General features: G+C 41.9%; 1 protein-coding gene across 4 annotated transcripts in view; it reads left to right on the top strand.

The window, feature by feature from the left end:
* The window catches only part of BMPR2 (bone morphogenetic protein receptor type 2), a 169067-nt gene that overhangs the window by 8177 nt on the left and 132977 nt on the right, over positions 1 to 27913 (top strand). The gene's annotated exons all lie outside the window — the stretch shown is intronic.

Genomic DNA, 27913 nt, shown 5'->3' with positions numbered 1-27913 from the left:
ATAATTGCAATGGCTGGGACTGGGTCAGGGCAAAGCCAGAGCCTGGAGCTCCATCCAAGTCTCCCATGTGGATGGCAGGGACTCCAGCACTTGGGCTATTTTCCATTACTTTCCCAGGCTCATTAGCAGAGTGTTGGATCGGAAGCACAGCAGCCAGGACTTGAACCAGTACTCTTATGTGATACCAATGTCAAGGGTTGTGGCTCAACCTGCTGTGCCACCATGCCAGCCCGGAATTGTACATGTACATTCTTGAGCACCATTCTAGATCAATTGAATCCAAATATGTGGACATTTAGCCTAGAACTATTAGTCAATAATATTTGTTGTATGCTCTTTATTTTGCACTTAATATAGTAAGTGTTTGACAAGAGTATTTTAGATTTTAAACAATTTCTACTCAAATATACATGCATGAAAGCAACTGGAAAAGCAGTGGGGACATTAAGAAGATATATAACATGCGGAAGGAGAACTGAAGTGTCCAGTTATAAACATTTATTAGTCTTTTTTTTTTTTAAGACTTATTTATCTATTTGAAAGTTAGAGTGATTGAGAGACAAGGGAGAGACAGACAGAGGACGATCTTCTATCCACTGACTGACTCCCCAAGTAGCTACAGTGGCCAGGGCTGAAGTAGGCTGAAGCCAGGAGCCAGGAACTTCATCTGGGTCTTCCACGTGGGTGACAGAGGCACAAGCACTTGGGTAATCTGCTGCTGCTTTTCCCAGGCCATTAGCAGGGAGTTGGATATGCAGTGGAGCAGCCAGGACATGAACCAGCACCCACATGGGATGCCGGCATTGCAAGTGGTGGCTTTACCTGCTGTGCCACACTGCTGGCCCCCATTAGTACTTCTTTTGTGTTAGATTCCTTTTTAAGTGTTTGTAGGGTGATACATATAATAAATAGAATGGTTGTCCTCCCTCTACACCCCTACCCCCACTGAAGCTAGGTCTCATAATATTTGAAGCAAGGGTGAGAATTTTGCAGGCTTTTAGCATTGTTTTGTTTCTTTCTTTTGTCTACCTCAGGACAAAAAATTCTTGTAGGTATTCTGCCACGAAGGAAAATGACTATGTTCCTATGTGTCTTCTTGCTCCACCCTCCCTTCAAATGTTTCTTCCTCTTAGCTTTCTTGAAAGAATAGTAAATACTTCTTAACTTCCTTTTTTTTTTTTTTTTTTTTTTAAGATTCTCTATTTATTTGAAAGTCAGAGTTGGGGGCGGGGAGAGAGAGAGAGATCGATCGATCTTCTATCTGCTGATTCATTCATTCCCCAGATGGCCACAGTGGCCAAGACTGAACCAGGCTGCAGGTAGGAGCCGGGAGCTTCCTCCAGGTCTCCCATGTGGGTGGCAGGGCCCCAAACACTTGGGCCATCTTCTGCTGCTTTTCCCAGGCCATTAACAGGGAGATGAATTGAAAGTGAGCAGGCAGGACACGAACCTGCACCCATATGGGAGGCTGGCATCACAGGCAGCAGCGGCTTTATCTGCTTGTGACACAACCCTGGCCCCCAGACTTCCATATCTTGATTTCCTTGGTTGCTCCCCTCACACCAAAGTGTTTAGTAGGTCAGCAGTGACTTCCTTTAACTGCTAATCCAGTCGCTTTTTAATCTTTTTTCCTTTGACTTTTCTACTGAATGTGACAGTTGTAGTTGCTCTTTCTTTGAAGCTTTCCTTTTCTGACTTTAGTGACTTCAGATTTCCCTGGTTTTGAATTCCTCCATTCCTCTTCTCCCTAAATATTTTAGCTTTCGCTTTAGATCATCTTGAATACACTTTTGTTATTGTTATTATTCTCATTTGTTGATTTTCTTTTATTGCTACTCCTTTCCAGGAAATTATCCCTGAAGGTAGATACTAAATCAGATAGGCAACCAGGATTGGAAGCTAGATAATCTGAATTCCTGTTCAGTGTTACTGTTAGCTGTTTACTTTGGTCAAATCATCTGTTTTGGTCTCAGTATCCTTATTTGTAAAGTGAGGGGATTGGCCTGGATGATATTTAAGTACTTGTACTCAAATAGTATTTCTGCTTGTGATATGAGAAAAGCCAATGATATGCTTAGGTGCTAGTAAATATATATAGCTCTTTGAATGCTATACTCGGTTAGTACTTTGAAATTAGCTGAGGTTGTGAAAACTATTTGGCATTCTGAAATTGAAAAAGTGCTATTTTGAAAGAAGTGTAATTTTTTTCCAAGTATGTTTTTATCTTGATTATATTGAATTGCCAGAACAAAAATATAAAGAAAGGCTCTTTAGGTTTATGCTTTAATGAAAATATAGTAATAATGTCAACCAAATATAAATGGTGTTTTTAAAATAGTTGAAACCCTAGAATTTTAGAATTGGCAACTTAAAAGTGGACTTTTTTTAAAATTTATTTATTTTATTTGAAAGGCAGAGTTACAGAGAGGCAGAGGCAGAGAAAGAGGGAGAGAGAGAGGGAGGGAGAGACAGGTCTTCTATCCACTGGTTTACTCCCCAGATGGCCATGACTGGGCTGTAGCTGCGCCGATCTGGAGCCAGGAGCCTCTTCTGGATTTCCTACAGGGGGCCTAGGCCTTGGGCCATCTTCCTCTGGTTTCCCAGGCCATAGCAGAGAGCTGGATTGGAAGTGGAGCAGCTGGGTCTAGAACTGGCACCCGCCCATATGAGATGCTGGCACTGCAGGCGGCAGCTTTACCCCACTATGTCACAGTGCTGGCTCCAAAAATGGACTTATTATAATTAGAGGTCTAGTTAAGGTTGGACTTCTCTACAATATTATCACTCATTCTGATTTTTTAAATTTTATCTTTAATTTTTTAAAGAATTATTTTATTTATTTGAAAGAGTTACAGAGAGGGATAGACCAGAGAGAGAGAGAGTTCAGACCAGAGAGTGAGTGAGTTCCTCCATTCCACTGATTCACTCCCCAAATGACCACAATAGCCAGAGCTGAGCTGATCTGAAGCCAGGAGCCAGGAGTTTCTTCCAGGTCTCCCACGGCAGGTTCAGGGGCCCAGGGAGTTGGGCTATCTTGCACTGCTTTCTCAGGCCACAACAGAGAGCTGGATGGGAAGAGGAGCAACTGGAACTTGAACTGGTGCCCATATCGGATGCTCATGGTACAGGCTGGGGCTGTAACCCACTGTGCCACAGCGCCAGCCCCTCTCATTCCAATTTTAAGATTAATAATGCCAAGATCAATTTCAGTTCAGTCTTTGACCAATTATCATACTTTTTAAATCAGTGGAATTTAATTAATGACTTTTTTTTTTTTTTGACAGGCTGAGTGGACAGTGAGAGAGAGAGACAGAGAGAAAGGTCTTCCTTTGCCGTTGGTTCACCCTCCAATGGCCGCCGCGGCCGGTGCGCTGCGGCCGGCGCACCGCGCTGATCTGATGGCAGGAGCCAGGTACTTATCCTGGTCTCCCATGGGGTGCAGGGTCCAAGCACTTGGGCCATCCTCCACTGCACTCCCTGGCCACAGCAGAGAGCTGGCCTGGAAGAGGGGCAACCGGGACAGAATCCGGCGCCCCGACCGGGACTAGAACCCGGGGTGCCGACGCCGCTAGGTGGAGGATTAGCCTAGTGAGCCGCGGCGCCGGCCTAATTAATGACATTTTAACTTCAGTAAAGTTTTCTTTAAAAAAACAACTTTAAGGCCGGCGCCGCGGCTCACTAGCCTAATCCTCTGCCTAGCGGCGCCGGCACACCGGGTTCTAGTCCCGGTCGGGGCGCCGGATTCTGTCCCGGTTGCCCCTCTTCCAGGCCAGCTCTCTGCTGTGGCCAGGGAGTGCAGTGGAGGATGGCCCAAGTGCTTGGGCCCTGCACCCCATGGGAGACCAGGAAAAGCACCTGGCTCCTGGCTCCTGCCATCGGATCAGCGCGGTGTGCCGGCGCTGCTGCCAGGCGCGGCAGCCACTGGAGGGTGAACCAACGGCAAAAGGAAGACCTTTCTCTCTGTCTCTCTCTCTCACTGTCCACTCTGCCTGTCAAAAAAAAAAAAAAAAAACTTTATTGAAATAATTCATATATCATACAGTTCACTCATTCAAAGTGTACAATTCAGTGTTTTGGGTATATTATTATCTTTCATAAATTGAGATAAAATATCTATATGAAGCTTTGCCATTTTAAATATTTTGAAGTGTTCAATTCAGTGGCACTAGTTCCATTCACAGTGTGGTGCACCCATCACTGAAACCTTTCTGTCACCCCCATAGGGAAACGGTGTGACCATTAAGCAGTGACTCCCCATTCCCTCTTTCTCCTGGACATTGGTGACCTATGATCTGCTCTCTGACTTCATGCTTGCCTCCACTGAATATCTCCTGAAGTAGAATTATATGTGTCTTTGTGGTTGACTGTCATTTTGCTTAGCATAATGTTTTCAGGGTTCATCCATGTTGTAGCATATATCAGAACTTAAGTACTTTTTAAGGCTAAATACTATTCCATTATGTCTATATAGCATATTTTGTTTATCTGTTCATCTGTTGATGGACCCTTGAATTGTTAACACTTTCTGACTATTGTGAATGGTGTTGTAGTGAACACTTACATACAAGTATCTATCTGAATTACTGCTTTCTATTCCTTTGGTTATATATTAGGAATATAATTATTAGAGCATATGATAATTAAATGTTTATCATGTTGAGGAACTGCCAAAATGTTGTATATAGTAACTGCATCATTTCATATTCTTATATGGGGGTTCAAATTTCTTTTTTTTTTTTTTTTAGATTTAATTAGTTTATTTAAAGGCTGTGCTGATTCATTCCTCAAATGGATGCAACAGCCAAAACGGGGCTAGGCCGCAGCCCAGGAGCCAGGAGCCAGGAACTCTATATTGGTCTCCCACATGGTGGCAGGGGGCCAAATACTTGGGCCATCTTTCGGCTGTCTTCCCAGGCACGTTAGCAGGATGCTGGATTAGAAGTAGCGTAGTGGTACAAAAGTTGCACTTTGTAAATTCACATTTATTAAATAAAAAAAAAATAACTATATAACAAACAAAAAAAAGGAAAAAGAAAAAAAAGATTAATACTTTACCCTTTTAGTATTTTTTTATGTTCTACTTAAATCTATTGGTTGAACTCTGTAATTATTACACAATTACTCTTTTTTTTTTTTTTTTGACAGGCAGAGTGGATAGTAAGAGAGAGAGACAGAGAGAAAGGTCTTCCTTTTGCCGTTGGTTCACCCTCCAGTGGCCGCCACGGCTGGCGCACTGCGGCCGGCGCACCACGCTGATCCTAAGGCAGGAGCCAGGTGCTTTTCCTGGTCTCCCATGGGGTGCAGGGCCCAAGCACTTGGGCCATCCTCCAGTGCACTCCCTGGCCACAGCAGAGAGCTGGCCTGGAAGAGGGGCAACCGGGAAAGAATCCGGCGCCCCGACCGGGACTAGAACCCGGTGTGCCGACGCCGCTAGGTGGAGGATTAGCCTAGTGAGCTGCGGCGCCGGCCTAATACACAATTACTCTTAGGTGTTTAATTAATGCTATAACTAGTACTCACTTTGTGTTTCTGTGTGGGTGCAAACTGTTGAAATCTTTACTTAATATATGTTAAATTGATCTTCTGTATATAAAGATAATTGAAAATTAATCTTGATGTGAATGGAAGGGGAGAGGGAGTGGGAGAGGGGAGTGTTGTGGGTGGGAGGGAAGTTATGGGGGGGGGAGCTATTGTAATCCATAAGCTGTACTTTGGAAATTTATATTCATTAAATAAAAAAAAAAAAAAAGAAGAAGTAGAGTAGTGGGAAATCAGTATGGGGTGCTTGTGTTGCAAGGAGCAGCATAATCTGCTGTACCACAGTGCTGGCAGCTATCATTTTTTCGTATCATCACCAACACTTGTGATTTTTTTATTTTTGAATTTTAAAACAAGATTAATTAATTTATTTGAAAACAGAATGACAGAGGAATGGGGGGAAGAGCTAGAGAAAGAAAGAAATAGGGAAATATTTTTCATCTACTAATGTATTCCTCAGATGCTTGTAACAGCTAGGGCTAGACCAAGCCACAGTGCCGGCTTCTTCTTCTGTTTTTTTTTTTTTTTTTTTTTTTTTAAAGATTTATTTATTGGGCCTGGTGCTATGGCATAGTGGGTAAAACTGCTGCCTGCAGTGCTGGCATCCCATATGGGCACTGGTTCAAGACCTGACTGCTCCACTTCCAATCCTGCTCTCTGCTATGGCCTGGGAAAGCAGTGGAAGATGGCCCAAGTTCTTGGGCCCCTGCACCCTTGTAGGAAATCCAGAAGAGGCTCCTGGCTCGTGGCTTCGGATTGGCACAGCTCTGGCCGTTTCGGCCAATTGGGGCATGAACCAGTGGATGGAAGACTTCTCTCTGTCTGCCTCTCCTCCTCTCTCTGTGTAACTCTGACTTTCAAGTAAATAAATCTTTTAAATAAAAGACTATTTATTTGAAAGGCAGACTTAGAGAGAGAGAGGGAGAGAGAATTGATCTTCCATCATGTGGATATAGTATCCATTAAAAGCTGATATCAAATGGAAACTTAGAAACATTTTAAATACTTTGACTTTTCTTATTTCAAAACTATACATAGTGAAAAAAGTAAGTTTATAGTGCAGAAATCTGGCAGACACTGTCTTGGCCAAGTAATCAAATTAACTTTGATGATAAGTTCTGTTGCTAATACCTCACCTCCCTGAAATTCACAGTCCCAGTCTACCTGTGAGAAAAATAGCAGTCTCAAAATGGGTTGTCTACTAAAAAATACCTAATCAGTGCATTTCAAAGCAGCAAGGTGGTCAGAGATGGGAGGTCTGAGAAACTGTCAGTCCAAAGAAACTCATAAAGATTCATGATGACTAAATATTTTGTGGTATCCTAGGTGGGGTCCTGCATTATACAAAAGATAGTAGAAGAGAACTAGTAAAATCTGAATAAAATGTGGAGTTAATAATAATGTGTCAACGTTGGTTTCTTAGTTCTAAGAAATGCCTCCTAGTACTGAAAGATGTCAGAAGGATGGGAAATCCTCTGAATTATTTTCACAACTTTTTTGTAAAAGAAAATTTTACAGTAACAATTTATGAAAAATATATATTCATTTCAGAAATACTAGAAAAATATAAGAAAGACAATTTTTAAATTCATAAAACTGGCTGTAAGGATCAATACCTTGATTTTCTTTAAAACTTCTTTCCATACCAACATTTTAAAATGATACTATATTACAATATATATATCACTATACCATGTACAATAGATGTATCTATACTTAATGATGCATATATCTGTATGTATGTAATCTTGAAACCTGTTTTTATGTTGATATATTATAATCAGAACTACATCTTCAAATGTAAAAGATGATTTACAGCAAAATGTGACCTATACAAATGCTGTGTAAAGAAATACATGAATGTTTGATCATTAATTGAAACCCTCCAGTTCTTTGTTTCATTTAAAATTAAGACTTCTCTATCATTTTAAATCTATCTTCAGTCTTCACTTTTGTAGATAGTAGTCTATGAATAAAGTTACATAATTATAATAGATGGCCCAAGCTGATTTTCTTTACAGAATGGTTCATTTTTTTAATTGAAAAGTAAAGAGAAAAATATTATTAATTCCATAGCCCCTATACTATAATTTGTTTTTGGTTTATTTCTTTCTAATTAAAAAATATATAGTATGATTGTGATCTTATATCTTTAATTATATCATTTTTGCATAGAATATCATGATCATGTTTATGCAATTTTAATAACATTTTAGTAGTTGTATAATATTCCATTGAATGCATTTCTTACTATTTACTTAATTCTTATTGGGAGGTAGTTATATTGTTTCTGATTTTCATCACCAGTAAATAGTACTATATTGAATAATTCTGTGAATGTTTTTCGTATATTTTAGTTTGATTTCTCATCTGACCAATCAGTGGCATAAGCCCCTTTCCTTGAAATATTTTGACTTTCAAGATACTGTACTCTTTTGGGGCCCGATGCTGTGGCATTAGTGGGCTAAGCCTCTTCCTGCAGTGCTGGCATTCCATATGGGTGCCTGCTCAAGTCCCGGCTGCTCCTCTTCCAATCCAGCTCTCTGCTGTGGCCTGGGAAAGCAGTGGAAGATGGCCCAAGTGCTTGGGCCCCTGAATCCGTGTGGGAGACCTGGAGGAGGCTCGAGGCTCCTGGCTCCTGGCTTTGGATAACCTCAGCTCTGGCTGTTGCAGCCATCTGGGGAGTGAACCAGTGGCTGGAAGACCTTTCTTTCTCTCCCTCTCTCTCTGTAACTCTACCTCTCAAATAAATAAAAAATTTTTTTATAAAGAGATATTGTACTCTCTTGATTGTCTCCTTACTTCTCCATCTTCTTTAGTAATTCCTGTTTATATTCCTGTCCTTCAATGTTACATTCTTTCAAGATTCAGTCCTTGGACCTTTTCTTTCTCTATACTCATTCCCTTGGTGATCTCTTAGTCTCATGGTTTAAAATAGCATCTAGAGGCTGATAACTTTAAAATTTATCTCTATCCCAGACCTCAAACCCCTCTTCTTGAAATCTAGTCTCATGCAATCAGCTGTTCTCTATTTGGATATTTCAAATTTAAGTGTTACAAACTGAACTCCTTAGTCTCCTCTGCAGTTCTGTTTCTCCCATAGGTTTAACCAATCGAGCAAATGGCCCTTCCGTTATTCTCTGTTTTTTCTTCCTATTTATGGTGGGGCAGGCTGAAATCCAGGAGCCAGGAGCTTCTTCTGGTCTCCCATGTGGGTGCCTGGGCCCAAGCATTTGGACCATCATCCACTACTTTCCTGGCATGTTAGTAGGGAGCTGGATCAGAGGTGGAGCAGCCAGGACATAGCTGGTACCTATATGGGATGCCCATGCTGCAGGCCACGGCTTAACCTGCTGTGCTGCACCCACAAAAACTCTTGGCACAAAATGTTGTATCGCGTCTGTTTCTGACCACCTGCATCACTTCTGCCTTATTCGAAAAGCCACCATCTTTTCTCACTTGTCAGGTTTCACTAGCCTCTGTTTTCTCTGTTAACATTTTTGCCTTATTACAGTCTCCTTTCACCACAGTAGCCTGCATAACCCTTTTCAAGCATAAGTTAGATGATGACATTTCTTTGCTTAAAACTCTCCAGTGCCTCCCCATCTTACTCAGAATAGTAGTCACAGTGATTTAAGATATCCCACACAATCTTGGCCGCTTATGTCCTATGTACTAATCTCTGTATGACTGTACTTATACCTTTATAAAGGAGTAAAATTCAGAAAATCAAGTAGGTTAGATTTAATATACCTTATTCTGTATTTGTCAGTAGCAACAGTTAGTAAATCTGTATATTTGAGGGAAAAGGGAGGAGTCACATGACCATTTCTTGAGACTTTAGTATATCTACCAAGTATGTTATCTCATTGTTGTCTAGACATGATTACTGCTATTATTTTTCTTTACTCTGCAGATGAGTAAACTGAGTAATTGTCAGACAATTACTCAATTACAGATTTCTTTTTTTTTTTTTTTGACAGGCAGAGTGGACAGTGAGAGAGAGAGACAGAGAGAAAGGTCTTCCTTTGCCGTTGGTTCACCCTCCAATGGCCGCCGCGGCCGGCGCGCTGCGGCCGGCGCACCGCGCTGATCCGATGGCCGGAGCCAGGAGCCAGGTGCTTTTCCTGGTCTCCCATGGGGTGCAGGGCCCAAGCACCTGGGCCATCCTCCACTGCACTCCCTGGCCACAGCAGAGAGCTGGCCTGGAAGAGGGGCAACCGGGACAGAATCCGGCGCCCCGACCGGGACTAGAACCCGGTGTGCCGGTGCCGCTAGGTGGAGGATTAGCCTAGTGAGCCGCGGCGCCGGCCTTCAATTACAGATTTCTATGACTTTAAAGAAGAGCATTTATATAACATATACAGTGTTACCTGAAGATATAGAATACTTGAAATATTTTAGATATCTGAAAATCTTACGGGTATTTTAGTCATTTAGCAATAATTGCCCAGACTGAACTGTGTCTTGGTTATAGTCTTATTTTGCTGTAAATGACAGCATATATGTTAAGTTTTGGTCTTAATGTGGTGTTTAATGTTGATGGGTAAGAACAAATTTCATTCATGATTCAAAGCTTCAGTTTTGGAAAAGAGCACAGGTTAGATTAGAAGAGTGTTGATTACATACTTAGTTGAGGATAGGTTTTTTTTTTTTTTTTTAAAGATTTATTTTATTTATTTGAAAGAATTACAGAGAGAGGTAGAGACAGAGAGAGAGGTCTTCCATCCGCTGGTTCACTCCCCAATTGGCCACAATAGCTGGAGCTGTGCTGATCCGGAGCCAGGAGCCAGGAGCTTCTTCCGGGTCTCCCACACAGGTGAAGGGGCTCAAGGACTTGGGCCATCTTCTACTGTTTCCCAGGCCATAGCAGAGAGTTGGATCGGAAGAGGAGCAGCTTGGACTAGAACCGGTGCTCATATGGGATGCCGGCGCTTCAGGCCAGGGCTTTAACCCACTGCACCACAGTGCCAAGAATAGGTTTTAATGTTTCTATGTGTTGTTGATGATTAGAACCTTTAGGGGCCAATCTAGTGTGAAGAATAATTCCTTTTTTTTTTTTTTAAGTTACTGTACAGTGAGCCTAATGTAGTGATAAGAAGAAAAGCCAGATTAAAAACAGATGATATCAGGAGATGAATTTATTCGTGTTACTTGTTGAAACATTTTATATGTGATATAAGTTTTCGGGATGTTTAATTATTTTTTCCTTTGGCTAAACCAGTATGTTAGCTTGATGAAATAGTATCAAGAATGTTATATATAAATTCAGTTTAGCTTTTAGCACTAATTCTCTTTTTTTTTTCATTTATTCAGCTGTTCTCTAGGGATTATTGTTTTGTCTACTTACTTAGTTATGAGTAATTCAGTTTTACTGATTCTTTGCAGCTAAGTCTCTCTCTCTCTCTCTTTTTTTTTTTTTTTTGTTAAAGATTCATTTATTTATTTGAAAGGCAGAGTCACAGAGAAGCAGAGGCAGAGAGAGAAAGAGAAGTCTTCTGTATGCTGGTTCACTTCCTAAATGGCTGCAGTGGCCGAATTTGTGCCAACCTGAAGCCATGAGCCAGCAACTTCTTCGAGGTCTCCCATGCGGGTGCAGGGCCCAAGGACTTGGGCCATCTTCTGCTGCTTTCCCAGGCCTTAGCAGAGAGCTGGGTCATGAGAGGAACAGCCGGTACTCAAACCGGCACTCATGTGGGGTGCCGGCACTGCAGGTGACAACTTACCTGCTACACCACAGTGCCTGCCCCTGTGTCTCTCTTCTAAAAGCAGGCATTGGGGCCTGGCATAGTGGTTACGGAGGGAGGAACTTTGTCTCTCTCACACTGTCTGTAACTCTGCCTGTCAAATAAATAAAAAAAAATTTTTTAAAAAGATGTGACTTAAAATGCTCACATGAGGGACAGACATTGTGGTACAGCAAGTTAACCTGCTATGTAGGAAACTCACATTCCATATCGGTTGTTGTGGGCATGTGGGGAGTGAATCAACAGATGGAAATCTCTCTCACTCTCACTCTGCCTTTCGAATAAATAAAAATAAAATATTCACATCTCCCATTGGAGTTGTTGGGTTCAAGTCCTGGTTCTACTGCTAATTCCAGTTTCCTGTTAATGTATACTCTGGGTAGCAGTAGATGATGGCTCAGGTAATTAGATTCCTGTCAACCACATAGAAGACCTGGATTGAGTTCTCATTCCAGTTCTCTATGGCTTCAGTCCCCTAGGAAGGGAGCCAGCACATGGGAGTATGCACACCCTCTCTCTGTTTCAAATAAACATAAAACAAAACACATTAGTCTTCAATTTGTGCTGAGATCTATCCTAAATATTCTAATAGGTTTCATATTTCTCTTTTTTTTTTTTTTTTTTTTTTGACAGGCAGAGTGGACAGTGAGAGAGAGAAAGGTCTTCCTTTGCCGTTGGTTCACCCTCTAATGGCTGCCGCTGCCAATGCGCTGCGGCCGGCGCACCGCGCTGATCCGATGGCAGGAGCCAGGTACTTATCCTGGTCTCCCATGGGGTGCAGGGCCCAAGTACTTGGGCCATCCTCCACTGCACTCCCTGGCCATAGCAAAGAGCTGGCCTGGAAGAGGGGCAACCGGGACAGAATCCAGGGCCCCAACCGGGACTAGAACCCGGTGTGCTGGCGCCGCAAGGCGGAGGATTAGCTTAGCGAGCCGCGGCGCCGTCCGGTTTCATATTTCATATCACCCTATTGAGGAAAGTAGATTGTATTCAGTAACTGAAAATAGGTTAAATTCTAATTATTTGCTGTTATAAACCAGTGTATTAAGGCCTAGTTTATGGAACTGTATCTGTTGGATACATTTCTGAAACAACAGTGGTTATTTCTTCCTCACACTATACTTATATAGCCATGACAGATTGGCAGGGGTTCTCTATTCATCATTCAAGGATCCAGGTTGATGGAAATAACACCATCTTGAAAGTTGTGGGTTCCTGTAGCAGTGGTAAAAGAGAGTATAAGTAGGCCCCCCCTTTTTTAAAGATTTATTTATTGATTTAAAGATTTATTTATTCAAAAGAGAGTTAGAGAGGCAGAGGCAGAGAGAGAGAGAGAAAGAGAGAGAGTCTCCCATCTGCTGGTACACTCCCCAGATGGCCACAACGACTAGAGCTGTGCAGATCCGAAGCCAGGAGCCAGGAGCTTCTTCCGGGTCCCCCATATGGGTGCAGGGGTTCAAGGGGCTTGGGCCATCTTCTACTGCTTTCCCAGGCTACCGCAGAGAGCTGGATCAGAAGTGGAGCAGCTGGTACTCGAACTGGTGCCCATATGGGATGCTGGCACTGCAGGCGGTGGCTTTACCTGTTTTGCCACGGTGCTGGCCCCTTATTTATTTATTTGAAAGGCAAAGTTAGAGAGAGAGAAAAGAGATGTAAATCTTCCATCCATTGGTTCACTACTCAAACGGTGGCAACAGCTGGGACTGGGCCAGGCCAGAGCCAGGAACCAGGAGCCAGGAACTTCTTCCGGGTCTCCCACATGGGTGTCAGGGACCCAAGCACTTGGGCCATCTTCCACTGCTTTCCCAGGTGCATTAGCAGGGAGCTGGAATAGAACTGTAGCAGCTGGAACTTGAACGGATACTCAGCCTCTCATATTGGAATATCTAGGTTTTCATTCTCAGTTCCACTTCTTATTCTAGCTTCCTTTTAATGTGCACTCTCGGAGGCAGCAGATGATGGATCAAGTACTTGGGTCTTTGCCATTCACATAGAAGATTCAGTTTGAGTTTAGGGCTCCTGGCTTTTGCCTGGCCCAGGCCCTGCTGTTGTAGGTATTTGTGAACTGTCTGCCAGTTGGCCTGTGTGTCTCTGTCTGCCTTTTAAATAAAATAAAAATAAATTAATTTTTAAAAAGTAAAAAAGAATTCCTGAGCATTTAGAACCTGACATTTTGGTTCTTATGTGCCTTAATTTAATTTAAAAAATTCTGAGAATCTTGGTTGTTTGGGTTTCTAGCTTATGAAAGTTGGAAGTATAAAAAAGGTAAGTACATGACTACTATCAATGGCTTAACATTTTTGAGCATATGCATTCATTTAATGTATTCAGAACAATTTTCAGTTAGAAACTGTTCTGCGTAGTTAGTGTGTGAAAATACATAGCATAAACATCATTTTTGTCCTCCTAATACTTCACTTTATTGGTCATATTTCATCAAATGTGGTTCAGGTAAGACTAATAGTTACAATATATATAGGGACAGAATTGGGAGGAGTGTGTGAATAAGGAGGAAGAAAAAGTAATTTACTTACTAGTCTGTCGTGTTGTCCATTGATCCCTGCCTGTACTGTCCCTGTTTGGGTAGCCCTTGTTGCCTTTCTCTTTGATCTGTACTGATATAAGCTTCAAAGCAGCTTTCTATTCTTTGACTAAGTAGCTTGTTGCAGGTTTTTGGACTCAGACATTTTTAAATGGTAGTTGGGTATTAGAAAGCCTTGAGGTTATTACTTGAAAACAAAGAATTATATTTGCAAAGAGAATGCTGAATATGAAATAAGTGCAAGTATCAAAAGGAAATTAACAGGTAGTCTAAATCTAAGTTAACAGGCGTGCTAGAATGACTAAGAGAATGTGTTCTGTGGGCTGTGTTTATCATTCTCTAACTTCTGTGAAATGATTCCTGAAATCTTTTCAGCTCATCTTACTCATTTAGGTCACTAATTATGGAACTTGTTGCTTAGAAGATGGCATCTAGTTAAGATGTTGGGGATGGGGAGAGAGATTCTTTTGAGATTCAACTGAGTCATGTCCTTAGTGATTGTCCTGAGAATTGTGTTGGTGAAGCAGCAAATTTCTGCAGCTAATGGATATTTCATTATTGGCTTAAAAGAACTTGTTATATAATATATTTACCAAAAATTACCTGATGTTAATGAAGTAATGCTTGTCTACAGAGTAGCAAATGAAATGCAATAAATACTATTTAACAATAGTAACTTCCCGCTTCCTGCCTGATTTGGGTCCAGTACACTACAGATTTTTTTAAAAATATTTTATTTATTTATTTGAGAGGTAGAGTTACAGACAATGAGAGGAAGAGACAGAGAGAAAGGCCTTCCTTCTATTGGTTCACTCCCCGGATGGCCACAACAGCCGGAGCTGCACCATTCAGAAGCCAGGAGCCAGGTGCATCTTCCCTGTCTCCCATGTGGGTGCAGGAGCCCAAAGATTTGGGCCATCTTCTACTACTTTCCCAGGCCATAGCAGAGAGCTAGATTGGAAGAGGGGCAGCTGGATTAGAACTGGCGCCCATATGGAATGTTGGCCCCACAGGCAGGATTAACCTACTGCACCACAGCGCCGGCCCCAACACTGCAGAATTTTTTAAAAAAATTTTTTAAAGATTGATTTATATGTTTGAAAGTCAGAGTTACAGGGAGTGGGAGAGACAGGGAAAGATCTTCTATCTACTGGTTCACTCCTCAAATGGCAGCAATGGCTGGGACTTGGAACTTGTTGCTTAGAAGATAGCATCTAATTAAGATGTTGGGGGTGGGGAGAGAGAGATTCCTGTGAGATTCAACTGAGTCAGGCCAAGCCAGGAGTTTCATCTGGGTCTCCCACATGGGTGGCAAGTGCCTAAGATTTGGGCCATCTTCCACTGCTTTTCCCAGGCCATTAGCAGGGAGCTGGATTGGAAGTGCAGCAACTGGAACTGGAACCAGTGCTGATATGGGATGCTGGTGTGACAGGTGGTGGCTTTACTGGCTCTGCCACAATGCCAGCCCCTATTTTTTTTTTTAAAGATTTATTTATTTTGGAAGAGAGAGAGAGAGAGATCAATCGATCGATCTTCCATCTACTCCCCCAGTGGCCCAAGAGCCAGGGCAGACCCAGGCTAAAACCAGGAGCCAAGAGCTTCATTAAGGTCTACCACGTGGGTGGCAGGGACCCAACCATTTGGACCATCTTCCACTATTTTCCCCAACCGTTAGCAGGGGGCTGGATCAGAAGTGGAGCAGCCAGGACACAAACCTGCACCAATATGGGATCCCAGCCTTTCAGGTGGCAGCTTTACCTGCTATACTACAATGCCTGCCCCCTGCAGAATATATTTTACATATATTTTTCTCTAATCTTCAGAATACTTGAAAGGTAGGTGTTTTTCATATAGTAGAGCTAGGGAAATAGACTGATAGAGGGTAATACTTTCTTTAATGGTGAATATAAAAAACTTAAAAAAATATTTTAGGGACTAGGGAGTGGGTCAAGCCACTGCTTGTGCTGCTGGCATCCTATATTAGAGTGCCAATTTGAGTTCCAGCTGCTCCACTTCCAATCCATCTTTCTACCTTGGAAAGCAGAAGATGGCCCACATATTTGGGCCACTACCACACATGTGGAAGTCCTGCATGGAGTTGCAGGCTTCTGGTTTTGGCCTGGACCAACCCCAGCCATTGTGGCAATTTGGGGAGTTAACTAGTAGATGGAAGATCTTGCTCTCTTTGATTTTCCCCCTTTTTCTTTGTCATTCTACCTTTCAAATAAATAAGTAAATATTAAAAAAAAAATGAGTTGAAAGAGAGAGACAAAGGGAGATCTTTCATCTGCTGATTCGTTTCCCAAATGCCTGCAATAGCCAGGGCTGGCCCAGGATGAAGCCAGGAACTTAAAACTCAGTCCTGGTCTCTCATGTGGTTGGCAGGGATCCAGGTGGTTAAGCCATCACCTGCCACCTCCAAAGGTGCACATTTGCAGGAAGCTGGAGTTGAAAGCAGAGCTGGGATTTGAACCCAGGCAGTGAGTGAAGTGTATGTGGTGTCTTAACTGCTCCACCAAATGCTTACTCAATTTAGCTTTGCTGAAACAAGTATTTTTTTTTCTTAGATATAGATACTAAAGCACAGAGAGGTTAAATAAATCACCCAAAGGCTGGAAAATGGCATTTAAGCCAGGATCTTCTTGTTTTCAGAAAGTCTCTTCCCTTAACCATATCTCTTCTTAAGATCTTTTCATGTTGTAAGAATTTATCACATTGAGATGCCTTTTGACTTTGAAGCTGTGAATTGTTCTCTCCCTAAATTAAGCAGTTTGGGATCAATTGTTATCTTCGTACCAATTGTGTAATAATATTAGATGCATTAGCAGGAAGTCTACTGATTGATTAGTTGTTACCAAAATAGTATACTGGTTAATTGTATTGAATATCTACATATACAGCTGTGTTAGGGCACAGAAATATGAATCATAGTCCCAATATTTGAGACACTTTCCCCATGATAAGGCAAGGATGTAAACATGATGGTTTACACTCAATTGCTAAATTGTAGGTTAAAATAATCCAAATTTGGAGTAAGATATATAGAATATATATAGCCAGTAACAACAACAACAACTAAAAGCTATTATTTGGGTATGGATAATTTACTGTGGCTGGACAGGCATGGAGAAGAACTTAAAATTCCTTGAAGCTGGATTTAGAGAATTGCCCTAATTATGGAGGTGTTCTTTGGAAGAACTGCCAGGTGGCCAAGGCACAGTGACCCAAAGTATGGCCCAACCTTAAGCAAAGATAAGGCTGAGTGACCCAGTCAAGAGGTAGACTGCTCAAGAGCAGAGAAAGGAAAAATTCATTAACTTGAGCAATCCTTTGTCATCCCTAAGGCCAGAGTTTTAGGTCTGGTTAACTGGTATCCTATGGAAAGAGCTGGGGTTGGTGGTTAAGGTTAAGGCTGAGGTTATTTGATGTATATATTCTACCTCATTTATTATTTACTCAGCCACTGTACTCTACTTTAAAGACTTAAATACCAGAGATCTGGCTAATTGAGGATCATCTTATGTGGAATAAGGGTTATAAGGGGAATGTAGATGATTAAGGAGATAGCAATAGAAGTAGCAATACAGAAAAACACTGATGTGCATGTGAGAGTTCACTAATACAGTTTAGGGTTATTTTAACCAGTCACATCACCAGTCCTGTCACTACATTTAATCTCTCTCTCTCTCTCTCTTTTTTTTTTTTTTTTTTTTTTGACAGGCAGAGTGGACAGTGAGAGAGAGACAGAGAGAAAGGTCTTCCTTTTGCCGTTGGTTCACCCTCCAATGGCCGCTGCGGCCGGCACGCTGTGGCTGGCGCACTGCACCGATCCGAAGGCAGGAGCCAGGTGCTTCTCCTGGTCTCCCATGGGGTGCAGGGCCCAAGCACTTGGGCCATCCTCCACTGCACTCCCTGGCCACAGCAGAGAGCTGGCCTGAAAGAGGGGCAACCGGGACAGAATCCAGTGCCCCGACCGGGACTAGAACCCAATGTGCTTGTGCCGCAAGGCAGAGGATTAGCCTAGTGAGCCGCGGCGCCGGCTACATTTAATCTTAATAGTTGGGGTTTGGGGAACATTTAGCTATATGTACTTTGGCAAAAAAAAAAGAGGGGGGGGAGGAAACACTTTAAATAAAAAGCAAAAAATAAAAGAAGGTAGAGAACATCATAAAGAGATATAGGAAAAGAAGTCTTAATTTTTTTATTAGATAGTATACAGTATATTATATATTAAGTGGTTCATCAGAGGTAATTATATGCCTGAATATTTTGTAACTTGCAGATGGAGCAATAATATGTTCCCTTAATGTAAATGTCATATAGTTTTTTGGAACAAGAAACTTTTTAGCGATATCTTAAATCTTTAATATAGTAAGGTTTGAGCAGGGTCAGTAGGTAAATTTTCCTCCAAAAGTTTCACCAAACTTGTACTGAAGTACATGTTTCACTGACCTAAGATACATTATGAATTTTAAGAGGCACCACTGAGAAAGAATACATAGCCAGTTAAATTATGAAACGAATGAGGCACTCCAGTGTGAATGCAAGCATCCTAAGCAGCGACACCACATGGACACCAGCATCCCACATTGCAGTGCCTGGTTTGAATCTCAGCTTCAGTGCCAGTTTAGCTTCCTGCTAATATGCACCTTGGGAATATAGCGGATGATGGCTAAAATACTTAGGTCCCCGCTACCCACGTGGGAGACCCTGATGGAGTTCTGGGCTCCTTCTGGCCTACTGCCTTCTTAGCTATTGTGGCATTTGGTTAGTGAACCAGCAAATGGAAGATCTCTGCCTTTCCAATAAAATTAACGTAAGTATTATTAAAAAACAGAAGGTTTGGGGCCGGTGCTATGGCTCACTTGGTTAATCCTCTGCCTGCGGTGGCGGCATCCTATATGGGCACTGGGTTCTAGTCCCAGTTGCTCCTCTTCCAGTCCAGCTCTCTGCTGTGGCCCGGGAGTGCAGTGGAGGATGGCCCAAGTGCTTGGGCCCTGCACCTGCATGGGAGACCAGGAGGAAGCACTTGGCTCCTGGCTTCAGGCCAGCGTAGCTCCAGCTACCAGCGGCCATTTGGTGGGGGAGTGAACCAACGGAAGGAAGACCTTTCTCTCTCTCTCCCTCTCACTGTCTAACTATCTGTCAAATAAATTAACAAACAAACAAACAAACAAAAAAACCAGAAGGTTTGAGTTTTATTTTGAGAAAAAGAAGCATGGTTTTGAAAGATTTAAGAAAGATAATTTCATGATCTAATTTTCATTTTCAAGGATCACTCTGGTTTGTATGTAGAGAAGGATTAGAGAGGAGTCATAGGAGAAGCAGGAGACTGGTTAAGCAGATGGATATGGGTATGGACAAGATAGACATGGGTGGTAGTAGGCAGGTATTTTCCCTCTAGTACTGTCAAATAGCATTCTGGTATCATATACCTATTTTTGTAATACAGTGTTTTGAATATAAGGACTCTTGGATTTGGAGTGTATAATTGAATTAATTTTTAAAAACCTTGTTTTAGAAGTCTGTATTATTCAGAGTTTTCAGGATGTATTACAAATATGTATGACTGTTGTCTGTACTTTTATTCATTGGAAAAATATAAACATAAGAAGTATTTTGCTTCAAGTAATAATTCAAAGAAAAGATACAGAGTCCATCTCCCTGTGTGACTGTCTATTTATTATGCAGAGATTACAGACTGCAGAATAATTCCTACTCATATGGCTCTTTGTAGATGAGGACTTTCCTGTTTGTCCTGTTCTTAAATAGCAATTATTGTAGTGTTTGAAGTCTAGAGCCATGTCTCATTGATATTCTCATTTAAGAGCATGTAATCTTTTTTTTTTTCCCTCTTAGGCATGTACTCAATGTATCACTTTGAGATTTTTTTTTGTTCTTTTTGTTGCTAGTCTTCCATTGTCTCCCCAGCCCCCATATCTCAAGTAAGTGCTTGTTCGTGCATCTATTTTAGTTCTTTGTCAGTTCAACTTTTTCTCATCGTTAGTTACTGTCAAATAATGTTGAAACTATTTGGAGATGCTATTTTCACACTTAGACTTTAGAATAAAATTATGATTGTCGAGTCTCTAATGTCTCAAAAAATTCTAACTACACCCTGAATTATGAACTGTAACAGTTTAAATCAATGAAGTTACCTTCTAGAAGAGCAAAAGCCTAAAAGGCAATAGAATAATTGGGGGGCAGAATTAAGGCAGAATATTAGAGAAATGAGGATTTTATGGCTAATTGCCAGAAGCCCCAGCTTACTGGCAGAGTCTGTTTTTCTGATACCTCCACAACAGATGTTTACACATAGTTTCCTATCTTAATTTGTAGATCTCTAAACGTTCATGAGAGCTGTAGCTTTAGATATTTTGCTTTCACCCATTATTTGAAACCACTGCATATGCAGGGCATATATTAAAGAATTTCTATCATTTTTATCTTTTAGCCTTTCAGAAGTTTTTCTAGTCTGCAGTACCACCAATATATTAAACTTTTTTCTATATTATTTTCTATGTTGCAAATTTCATATTCCTCTTTGCTTTAACTGTTATCTTGAGTTAAAAGAAATTATTTCTGAATTTGTATATATTTAACAGGGAAACATTTTCTCATTTCTTTCACCTTTAACTTATGAAAGTGCTGTTTTCCTTGTTAATGATTAAAAATTAATAAAGAAAAACAAGTAAGTCCAAAAAATGTAGGTTAGCTTTTAAGAACCAAATTTAATATGTATTTGACCTTTTAAAAATATTTATTCATTTTTAAACCTTTTTTTAAAGATTTATTTTATTATTTGAAAGAGTTACAGAGAGAGGTAGAAACAGAGAGAGAGGTCTTCCATCTGCTGGTTTACTCCCCAAATGGCCGCAACAGCCTGAGCTATGCCAATCTGAAGCCAGGAGCCAAGAGCTTCTTCTAGATCTCCCATGTGGGTGCAGGGGCCCAGGGATTTGGGCCATCTTATACTGCTCTCCCAGGCCACAGCAGAGAGCTGGATTGGAAGTGGAGCAGCCAGGACTCGAACTGGTGCCCATATGGGATGCCACTGCTGCAGGCGGCAGCTTTACCCACTATGTCACAGTGCCCGCCCCTATTCATTTTTGTTTATGTGAAAGTTCTGAGTAACAGACAGAGAGAGAGAGATCTTTGATCCACTGCTTCATTGCCTAAATGCCTTGCAATAATAGGGGCTGGGCCAGGCCAAAGCCAAGAGCAAAGAATTCCTTCAGATTTCCTGATGAGTGGTAGAGACTTAGTACTTGAGCCGTCATTTGCTATCTTTCGGTGCATTATCAGGATAGTAGAGGTGGGGTTCGGTCCTAGGCATTCTGATAACAGATGTGAGTATTACAAGTGGTGGCTTAGCCCACTGTACCACTATGTCCATCTCCCACATTTGACTTTTTTTTTTTTTTAAAGACATTTGTTTATTTATTTGAAAGAGCAGCAGGGTGAGGAGGGTGAGATTGGAAGTCTAGTAGCCAGGATTTGAACTGGTGCTCCTCCTCCTTCTCCTCCTTCTCCTCTTCCTCCCTCCTTCTTCCTCCTTCTTTTTTTTTTTTTTTTTTTTTTTTTTTTTGGCAGAGTGGACAGTGAGAGAGAGACAGAGAGAAAGATCTTCCTTTTCTGATGGTTCACCCCCTCCCCCAGTGGCCGCTGCGGCGGGTGCACCGCACTGGTCCGAAGCCAGGAGTCAGGTGCTTCTCCTGGTCTCCCATGGGGTGCAGGGCCCAAGCACTTGGGCCATCCTCCACTGCACTCCTGGGCCACAGCAGAGAGCTGGCCTGGAAGAGGGGCAACCGGGACAGAATCCGGCATCTCTGGCTTCTTTTATAAAGGCCCCTCTGTTTAATAGAGACATTGCTCTGTGACTTTGTCATCTTCCAAAGCCTCAATTCCTAATGCTATCACATTGGGAGTAAGGATTTCAGCATATGAATTTTGAGAGAGCATAAACATTGAGACTATGTCATTATGTCAAATAATTTGTTTCTAATTCATTTCCATGACAATGACTAAAAATTTTTTTAGTTCATGTATCATTTTTTGTTTGCTATAAAGAAGTGAATCTTGAATAATAGTTAACTATTTCAGAGAGAATAAGTAGGAAGTACAAAGAAAAAGATTGATGTGTTTGTTCACATTCATTTTCTTTATGCCTGTTAGTTGGTTAATGATTCCCACAAAATTGTGTGTCAGATCTCTATATTTAACATTTTTTTCTTTTTGACACTTTAACTTTCTAAAGGAAATAGTAATCTTTTTCTGCAGCTATGGCAATAGCATTACAGTAATTATCATGAAAGAAAGTCAGAAAAAATTCATTGTAGAAAAACACTTTCTTGATTTGCTTATTTCTGAAAGTGTGTACCCAAAAAGACTATTTCCATAGTTATCATTAGGTATCATTAAGTATTGTCAAGGTAGTTTGCTTGAATATAAGCTAAGTGGTCTCTGAGGCAATTTTACCCCCCTTTTTAAAAAGGTATATTTATTTATTTGTTTGTATGAAAGTCAGAGTTACACAGGAAGAGTAAGAGGGGGAGAGATATCTTCCATCCATTGGTTTATTCTGCAGATGGCAGCAACAGCCAGCACTGGACAAGGCTGAAGCCGGGAGCTCCAGGTCTTGTGTGGGAGGCACTTGGGCCTTCTTCCACTGCTTTGTCAGGCCATCAGCAGGGAGCTGGATCGGAAGCAGAGCAGCTAGGACTCAAAGTGGCATCCATATAGAATGCCTGTGTCCCAGGTGGCAGCTTTACCCATTATGCCGCCATGCCACAATGTCGGCCCCTCATTTTATTTATTTATTTAAAAATATTTATTGGCTGGCGCTGTGGCTCAATAGGCTAATCCTCCGCCTGCGGCACTGGCACACCGGGTTCTAGTCCCGGTCGGGGTGCCGGATTCTGTCCCGGTTGCCCCTCTTCCAGGCCAGCTCTCTGCTGTGGCCAGGGAGTGCAGTGGAGGATGGCCCAAGTGCTTGGGCCCTGCACCCCATGGGAGACCAGGAGAAGCACCTGGCTCCTGGCTTTGGATCAGCGCGGTGCGCCCGCTGCAGTGCACCAGCTACAGCGGCCACTGGAGGGTGAACCAACGGAAAAGGAAGACCTTTCTCTCTGTCTCTCTGTCTCTCTCTCTCACTGTCCACTCTGCCTGTCCAAAAATAAAAAAAAAATAAAAATAAAAATATTTATTTATTTATTTGAAGGGCAGAGTGACATAGAGGATGGCCGCAATGTCTGGAGCTGGGCCATTCCCAAGCCAGGAGCCAGGAACTTCTGGGTTTCCCACATGGGTGCAGGGGCCCAAATAGTTGGGCCATCCTCTGCTGCCTTCCCAGTAGCATTAGCAGGGAGCTGGATTGGAAGTGGAGCAGCCGGGTTAAGCCATAGCCTGCAATGCCAGCATCCAGTTCCCTGATTAATAAGCCTGGGAAAGAAGCTAACAATGGCCCAAGTACTTTGGCCCCTGCCACCCACGTGAAGACCCAGAATGGATTCCCAGGCTCCTGGCTTTGTCCTGACCCAGCCCTGGCCATTGTGGATACTTGGGGAGTGAACCAGTAGATGAAAGCTCTCTCTCTTTCTCTCTAGCCCTACCTTTCAAATAAATAAGTAAATCTTTTTCAAAAGAGCTAGTTATTAATTTTCTTTTTATTATTATTATTTTTTTTATTTAATAAATGTGAATTTACAAAGTGCAACTTTTGTATTGTTGTGGCCCCCCCCCAACCTCCCTCCCTCCCACGGCCCTCCCCTCTCACACTCCCTCTCCCATCCTGCCCTTCATCGAGTTTCATTTTCAATTACCTTCATATACAGAAGATCAACTTAGTATATACTAAGCAAGGATTTCAACAGACTGCACTCACACAATCGCACAAGGTATAGGGTATTGTTCGACTATATCCCTAACAGACAAAGCCCTGGGATCATATAACATAGAATCTAATGCCACTTGTGAAACTAAACAGTTCCATGATCTCAGGTAAGCCATTTAAATTAACTAGATCTAATTCTTTGTCAAAACAAAGGAACTGGGACCAGCATTGTGGAGTAGTGGGTAAAGCCTCTTCCTGTGATGCCAGAATCCCATATGGGTGCCAGTTCATGTTGCAGTTGCCCTACTTCCAATCCAGTTCCCTGCTAAATAGCTTGGTAAAAGTAGAAGATGGCCCCTGCCACCCACCTAGGAGACCAGATGAAGTTCCTGGCTTCAGCCTGGCCCAGCGTGGCTGGTACAGCCATCTGAGGAGTGAACCAACAGATGGAAGGTATCTCTCTCTCCCTCTCTCTCTGTAACTCTTCCTGAATAAATCAATCTAACACACACACAAAAATAAAGGAATTAAGCTAAATGATTTGTTAATTATCTTTGTTAGAATTCTTAGAAACGAATTTCACAGTTCAAGAAACAACATAAATTTCCTTTACTGTAGGAATGAAAATTTGTTTACCTTACTCTCTTTGATGTTAAGCCAAGGGATGACAGAGCTCTCCCTTTGCCTGCCTACATCCCACAAAATAAGTCACTTCATTTGGACTTTATAAAGACATCAATTTGAAATGCATTGGGAGGCCGGTGCCATGGCACAGTAGGTTAATCCTCTTCCTGCAGCCCTGGCATCCCATATGGGCACCGGTTCTAGTCCCAGCTACTCCTCTTCCAATCCAGCTCTCTGCTGTGGCCTGGGAAAGCAGTACAAGATGGCCCAAGTTGGCCCAAGTCCTTGGGCCCCTGCACCTGCATGGGAGATCAGGAAGAAGCACCTGCCTCCTGGCTTCATATCGGCGCAGCTGTAGCCATTGCAGCCATCTGGGGAGTAAACCATTGGAAGGAAGACCTTTCTCTCTGTTTCTCCCTCTCACTGTCTGTAACTCTACCTCTCAAATAAATAAATAAAATCTTAAAAAAAAATAAATCCATTAAAGAGGGAAGAGGGGGCGATATTTTTCTTTTTCCTGAGCAAGCATTTCAAATCTAAAGAGTAAAATGATGGGGAAGGGAGGGTGCCAACGGGTTGTTTGTGTGTCACAACACTGGCCTCAATAATAACTACATCTTGACTTTTAAATATTTAACAGTAAAAGCACAAATAAAAATCTTAATATTTCAAGCGTGTCCTTAACAAATTAAATTACCTCTTCCATCCATTGATATCCAGTTGAAACAATACTTTAAAAAAATAAAAATAAAAAATAAAGGCTGGCGCCGCGGCTCACTAGGCTAATCCTCTGCCTTGCAGCGCCAGCACCGGGTTCTAGTCCCGGCTGGGGCACCAGATTCTTTCCCGGTTGCCCCTCTTCCAGGCCAGCTCTCTGCTGTGGCCAGGGAGTGCAGTGGAGGATGGCCCAAGTGCTTGGGCCCTGCACCCCATGGGAGACCAGGATAAGTACCTGGCTCCTGCCATCGGATCAGCGTGGTGTGCCGGCTGCAGTGCGCCGGCCGCAGCGGCCATTGGAGGGTGAACCAACGGCAAAAGAAGACCTTTCTCTCTGTCTCTCTCTCTCACTGTCCACTCTGCCTGTCAAAAAAATTAAAAAAAAAAAAAAAAAGAAAGAAACAATACTTTCCCATTACTGCTGGTCCTAAATGTCCAGTGATGAGTTACCATGAACAAGTGCTGACTGATGTTGACTGGAGAGAGAATTCAGTAATGGTAGTAACTATGTTGGACCCATTTAATAATTAAAACTTGTTATAAGTAAACTTTTTATTAAGTGTACTCTTCTGAAGTATAGCATAAATATCAAAGACTATATAAATCCTAAGTTTGCAGCTCAATTTATTTTTACCAAGTGAACAAACATATCAATTAGTCATGATTTTTACAGTAATTCTAAGAAAGTTACTAAATACTTTTTGAAATAGTCTTTGTTGACCATGAAAATAAACACATAATACTGGAATTTCTTAGTCTGATTGCCTTCTGCTTGCCACATATTCTGTAAGAGTTGGAGTTTATCAGGAGAGCACGATAGCTCCATTTAGGAACTTTGGCCTGATGACATTAACGTTTCTTCATTTGATTCAGTAACCGCTAGTGCTCAGGTGCTCCCAGACAGTTGACAAGTTTGGCTTAACTTCAGGTTTGGAGATGACATCATTGTCAGTGCATAGGTGGAGATAGCTGCAGAAACCAATATAAGATGCCCGATTCTTTCCAGGTTTTAAACAGGTTTTCATATATAATCATTGGTTGTATTCTTGTATCTTAGTCTGTTTAAGCTGCTGTAACAGACATAAACAGCAGACATTTATTTCTCACAATCCTGGAAGTTAGGAAGGCCAAGATCAAGGTAGCTACAGATTTGATGTCTGATGAGATCAACTTTCTGGTTCATACATGACTGTATTTTCACCATGTACTTATATTTCTGCCCAAAGAAAGAGCAATTCATGAAGGCTGCATACATTAATAATCTCCCAAAAGCTCCATCTTCTAATGCCTTCATGTAGAGGGCAAGGATTTTCAGCAAATGAATTTTGGTAGAACATAAACATTCAATCTATTTTACTATTTTGAATTCTGTTTTTGGCTTACTGTTTGTCCAGTTAACTTCTTTGTTTAGCAAAATATATTACATTTCCAGGCCAGCGCCGTGGCTCACTTGGCTAATCCTCCGCTTGCAGCACTGGCACCCCGGGTTCTAGTCCCAGTTAGGGTGCCGGGTACTAGTCCCAGTTGCTCCTCTTGCAGTCCAGCTCTCTGCTGTGGCCCGGGAAGGCAGTGGAGGATGGCCCAAGTGATTGGGCGCCTGCACCTGCATGGGAAACCAGGAGGAAGCACCTGGCTCCTGGCTTTGGATTGGCGTAGCGCTGGCCCTAGCAGCCATTAAGGGAGTGAACCAATGGAAGGAAGATCTTTCTGTCTCTCACTGTGTATAATTCTCTCTCTCTTTTACTGTCTAACTCTGCCTGGCAAAAAAATAAAAATAAAAATAAAAAATAAAAATACGTTTCCGATTGCCACACCTAGTCTTTTTAATTTTGTTCATAGATCTTATAATTCATGCTCTAGGGTTTGAATTTTTTGCATGAAAATATATATATATATATATATATATATATATCTTGTGCCCACAATCCTTAACTCTTTAAGCTCCCTTATGATAACATTTTTCTTAAGTCTGTAGTGAAATATAACCCCTTAGACACTGCTGACATAGGTGTAGTCTGTCTGGTTTACTGCCTGTTAGTGTATACTGTTGCAAGGAGTTAAGCGTCTAGTTGTTAGTGATATTATTGATGATAACATTATTTTATTTTTATTTTGAAATTATTTCAGACTTATAAAAAGTTGTAATAATAGTACAAAGAATTCCTGTATGTTTTTTACCTAGTTTCCCCAAATGTCAACATTTTTACTACATTTACTTTATCATTTTATCTTTAGGTACATATTGTCATTTTTCTGAACCACTTGAGATTAAGTTACAGACCTGGTGTCCTTTCGTCCCTAAATTCTTTTTTTTTTTTTAAGAATTATTTTATTGGCTGGCGGTGTGGCTCACTTGGCTGATCCTCCGCCTACGGCACTGGCACTCCCGTTCTAGTCCCAGTTCGGGCGCCGGATTCTGTCCTGGTTGCCCCTCTTCCAGTCCAGCTCTCTGCTGTGGCCTGGGAAGGCAGTGGAGGATGGCCCAAGTGCTTGGGCCCTGCACCCGCATGGGAGACCAGGAAGAAACAGCTGGCTCCTGGCTTCGGATCAGCACAGCGCACCAGCCGTAGTGGCCATTTGGAGGGTGAACCGAAGGAAACAGGAAGACCTTTCTCTCTGTCTCTCTCTCTCACTGTCTAACTCTGCCTGTCAAAAAAAAAAAAAAAAAAAAAAAAAAAAAAAAAAAAAAAGAATTATTTTATTTATTTGAAAGGCAGAGTTACAGAGAGAGGTCTTCCATTCCGCTGGTTCACTCCCCAAATGACTGCAATGGCAGAACAGAGCTGATCTGAAGCCAGGAGCCAGCAGCTTCTTCCAGGTCTCCCATACGGGTGCAGGAGTCCAAGGACTTGGGCCATCTTCTGCTGCTTTCCCAGGCCATAGCAGAGAGCTGGATCAGAAGAAAAACAGCCA

Source organism: Oryctolagus cuniculus, chromosome 3 (assembly GCF_964237555.1).
Source record: "Oryctolagus cuniculus chromosome 3, mOryCun1.1, whole genome shotgun sequence".
Classification (NCBI taxonomy): Eukaryota; Metazoa; Chordata; class Mammalia; order Lagomorpha; family Leporidae; genus Oryctolagus; species Oryctolagus cuniculus.
Note: the sequence above shows the minus strand (reverse complement) of the source record. Positions and strands in the feature narration are given on the sequence as shown.